General features: G+C 57.9%; 1 long non-coding RNA gene across 1 annotated transcript in view; it reads left to right on the top strand.

Moving 5' to 3' along the window:
- LOC113941378 overlaps nt 1-1471 on the top strand; it is a 2141-nt gene extending 670 nt beyond the window's left edge. Inside the window, exon 2 of the long non-coding RNA XR_003525660.1 lies at nt 900-1471. This is a non-coding gene — a long non-coding RNA (uncharacterized LOC113941378). The remainder of the gene's footprint in view (nt 1-899) is intronic.
- The last annotated feature ends 2763 nt before the right edge of the window (nt 1472-4234 follow it).

The following is a 4234-nucleotide window of genomic DNA, read 5'->3' as shown; positions in this document are numbered from 1 at the left end:
CCCCAGCTCCCTCAGCCTCTCCTCACAGCACTTGTGCTCCAGTCCCTTCCCCAGCCTCGTTGCTCTCCTCTGGACCTGCTCCAGCCCCTCAATGTCCTTCCTGAGCTGAGGGCCCAGAACTGGACACAGCACTCCAGGGGTGGCCTCACCAGTGCTGAGTCCAGGGCAAGAATCACTTCCCTGGACCTGTTGGCCACACTGTTCCTGAGCCAGGCCAGGATCCATTGGCCTTCTTGGCCACCTGGGCACACTCTGGCTCCTGTTCAGCTTCCTGTCCATCCCCACTCCCAGCTCCCTTCCTGCCTGGCTGCTCTCCAGCCCCTCTGTCCCCAGCCTGTGGTTGCTGCATGGGAGAGACATGAGGTCTCAGGGGAGAGAGAGAGACCTCCTCACTCTCTGCAACTCCCTGACAGGAGGGGGGAGCCGGGGGGGGTTGGTCTCTTTTCCCAGGCAACCATCAGCAAGACAAGAGGGCTCGGTCTGAAGCTGTGCCAGGGGAGGTTTAGGTTGGATATTGGGAAGAATTTCTTTGCAGAGAGGGTGCTCAGCCATTGGAATGGGCTGCCCAGGGAAGGGGGGGATTCTCCATCCCTGGAGGTTTTTAAGATGAGACTGGATGTGGCATCAGTGCCATGGGCTGGGAACCACAGCGGGGTTGGATCAAGGGTTGGACTGGATGATCTCAGAGGTCCCTTCCAACCCAGCTGATTCCATGATTCTCTGATTCTCCATCAACTCCCCATCCAAGGAGATGAGGCTCCCTATGTAATTAAGCTACTGGACTGATTGGAGCTCTGATTACCCCATGGTGCTGTGGGGATGATGGAACACTTCCCGACGAGTCTTAAAATCCCTTCTCTCCGTGCTCTAACCCCCCTCCCCACCGTGTCTCCCCTCAGGGCACGTCCTCTACGCCGACATCAAGATGGAGAACGGGAAGTCCAAGGGCTGTGGGGTGGTGAGGTTTGAGTCCCCGGAGGTGGCGGAACGCGCCTGCCGGATGATGAACGGGATCCAGCTCCGGGGCCGCGAGATCGACGTGCGGATCGACCGCAACGCCTGAGCCTCCTCCTCCTCCTCCTCCCCCTCCTCCTCTCCCTCCTTTTTATCTCTTTAACACAAAACCAGGGCTTGTTATTTTTATTTCCCGATTTTTATTTTGGGTTTTTTTTTTTCTCTCTCTCTCTCTCTTTTCTCCTCGTTAACTGTATGAGTTTTGACTGGATGTTAAAGGTGTTCAGAAAAAAACAACAACAACAACAAAAAAAAAAACCAACAAAAAAAACCACCCAGTTGCTTTCTGGAGTAAAATTTTAAGTCCTTTTTTTAAACGGGTGAAATGAGCATTTTACCGGGTTTTTTGCATCGGAATCTGCAACGTGGCACAATCTTTTTTTGTAGTTGTGGCATCTCGTTGACATGACAGATGTAAACAGTCTGAATTTGATAATAAAGCAAGCGAAATATTGCAGGCACGGCGTCCTTTACTGGTGGTGAAAATCCCCTTCAGCTCAGCCCTGGGTAAGCTTAGCCCTGGATAAACTCAGCTCAGTGAACTCAGCTCTGAGCCCTGGATAAACTCAGCTCTGAGTCATCTCAGCCCTTGGTAAACTCGGCCCAGTCAGCTCAGCTCTCAGTGAACTCAGCCCTGGGTAAACTCGGCTCTCAGTGAACTCAGCCCAGTCCCTCTGGGTGTCCCTCTGTCCCCTGGGGGTGTTTCTGGATGTCTCCGGGTGTCCCTCTGTCCCCCCCACGGGTGTCTCTGGCTGTCCCTCTGTCCCCTGGGGGTGTTTCTGGATGTCTCTGGGTGTCCCTCTGTCCCCCCCGGGTGTGTCTCTGGCTGTCCCTCTGTCCCCCTGGGGTGTCTCCGAGTGTCCCTCTGTCCCCCGGCTGTGCCTCTGAATGTCTCTGGGTGTCCCTCTGTCCCTTGGGGGTGTGTCTGGGGGGTCCCTCTGTCCCTCAGGGATGTCTCTGGGTGTCTCTGGGTGTCCCTCTGTCCCTCAGGGATGTCTCTGGGTGTCCCTCTGCCCCTCGGAGGTGTCTGTTTGTCCCTCTGTCTCCCGGGTGTGTCTGGATGTCCCTCTATCCCCCAGGGGTGTCCGGGTGTCCCTCTGTCCCTCAGGGCTGTCTCCGGGTGTCCCTCTGCCCCTCGGGGGTGTCCGGGTGTCCCTCTGCCCCTTGGGGGTGTCTGTTTGTCCCTCTGTCCCCCAGGGGTGTCCGGGTGTCCCTCTGTCCCTCAAGGACGTCTCCGGGTGTCCCTCTGCCCCTCGGGGGTGTCTGTTTGTCCCTCTGTCCCCCCGGGAGTGTCTGGGTGTCCCTCTGTCCCCTGGGTGTGTCTGTTTGTCCCTCTGTCCCCTGGGGGTGTCTCTGGATGTCCCTCTGTCCCCTGGGGATGTCTGGGTGTCCCTCTGTCCCTGGGGGGTGTCTGTTTGTCTGTCTGTCCCCCCGAAAAGCGAACCCGCCATCCCTTCCCCGTCCCTTCCCCGTCCCTTTCCCTTCCCGCCCCCGTGGCCGTGCCCGTCGCGCGGCAGTGACGTCACCGCGCGGCGCCGCGCGAAGGTCACGGGCGGCGCGGGGCGATGGCGGCGGCTGGAGGGTGCGGGGTGAGCGGGGAGGGACCGGGGGGGAACCGGGGAGGGAAACGGGGCTCAACCGGGGCGGCGGGACAACGCCGGGGGCAGCGCGGGGCCGCCCGGGCCGGGGGCACAGCGCGGGGCTCACCCTGCCCTCACCCCCCGCTGGGCCCGGCCCCGGCCGTGTCACCCCCGGGGGACCCGCGGCCGCTGTTCCCGGTGCCCCGGAACCCGCCCGGGACAGCCCGGAGCGATCCCGCCAGGGAACTGCCCCTACCCGGGGCGGGGGGTGGGATTGGATGCTCCGGGAAGCCCCTCCATCCCAAATCCCTACCCTGCAGGGGTGCGATTGGACGGGCCTTAAAGCCCCTCCATCCAAACTGTCCCTGCTTTGGGATGGGATTGGATGGGTTTTAAAGCCCCTCCATCCAAACTGTCCCTGCTTTGGGATGGGATTGGATGGGTTTTAAAGCCCCTCCATCCCAAACTGTCCCTGCTTTGGGGTGGGATTGGATGGGTTTTAAAGCCCCTCCATCCCAAACTGTCCCTCTTTTGGGATGGGATTGGATGGGTTTTAAAGCCCCTTCATCCAAACTGTCCCTGCTTTGGGGTGGGATTGGATGGGTTTTAAAGCCCCTTCATCCCAAACTGTCCCTGCTTTGGGATGGGATTGGATGGTCCTTAAAGCCTTCCCATCCCAAATTCCTGTCCTGCAGGGGTGGAATTGGATGGGTTTTAAAGCCCCTCATCCCAAATCCCTGCCCATGGACTGGGGTTGGATGGATTTTAAACCCCCTCCATCCCAAATCTCACCCAAGGGGTAGGATTGGGTGGGTTTTAAAGCTCCTCCATCCCAAATTCCTGCCCATTGGATGGGTTTTAAAGCCCCTTCATCCCAAGCTGCCCCTGGGACTGATGGTTCTTAGAGCCCCTCCATCCCAAATCCCTGCCCATGGAGTGGGATTGGATGGGTTTTAAAGCCCCTCATCCCAAATCTCACCCAGGGGGTAGGATTGGGTGGGTTTTAAAACCCCTTCATCCCAAATTGTCCTTGCTTTGGGGTGGGATTGGATGGTCCTTAAACGCCTTCCATCCCAAATCCCTGCCCATGGAGTGGGATTGGGTGGGTTTTAAAGCTCCTCCATCCCAAATCCCTGCCCATGGAATGGGATTGGATAGGGTTTTAAAGCCCCTCCATCCCAAATCCCTGCCCATGGGGTGGGATTGGATGGGTTTTAAACTCCTTCCATCCCAAATCCCTGCCCATTGGATGGGGTTTTACACTCCTTCCATCCCAAATCCCTGCCCATGGAGTGGGATTGGATGGGTTTTAAAGCCCCTCATCCCAAATCCCTGCCCATGGAGTGGGATTGGGTGGGTTTTAAACTCCTTCCATCCCAAATCCCTGCCCATGGAATGGGGCTTGGATGGGTTTTTAAACCCCCTCCATCCCAAACTGCCCCTGGCACTGGGTGGTTTTCTGGGATCCATCAGATCTTTCCCGCTCTGCTTTGAGTCCAAAGGGTTCCTTCCTGCCCGAATCCAACCGGGAAATTCCCGCTTTTCCCTCCAAAGTCGTGTTTGGGAAGAATTCTCCTGGGAAAAAAAAAAAACCCACCTCGATTTGTTTCTCGTCCCCGTCGCGTTTCTGCTCATCCCTC

Source organism: Corapipo altera, unplaced genomic scaffold, assembly GCF_003945725.1.
Source record: "Corapipo altera isolate COAL_440 unplaced genomic scaffold, ASM394572v1 129241, whole genome shotgun sequence".
Taxonomy (NCBI): domain Eukaryota; kingdom Metazoa; phylum Chordata; class Aves; order Passeriformes; family Pipridae; genus Corapipo; species Corapipo altera.
Note: the sequence above shows the minus strand (reverse complement) of the source record. Positions and strands in the feature narration are given on the sequence as shown.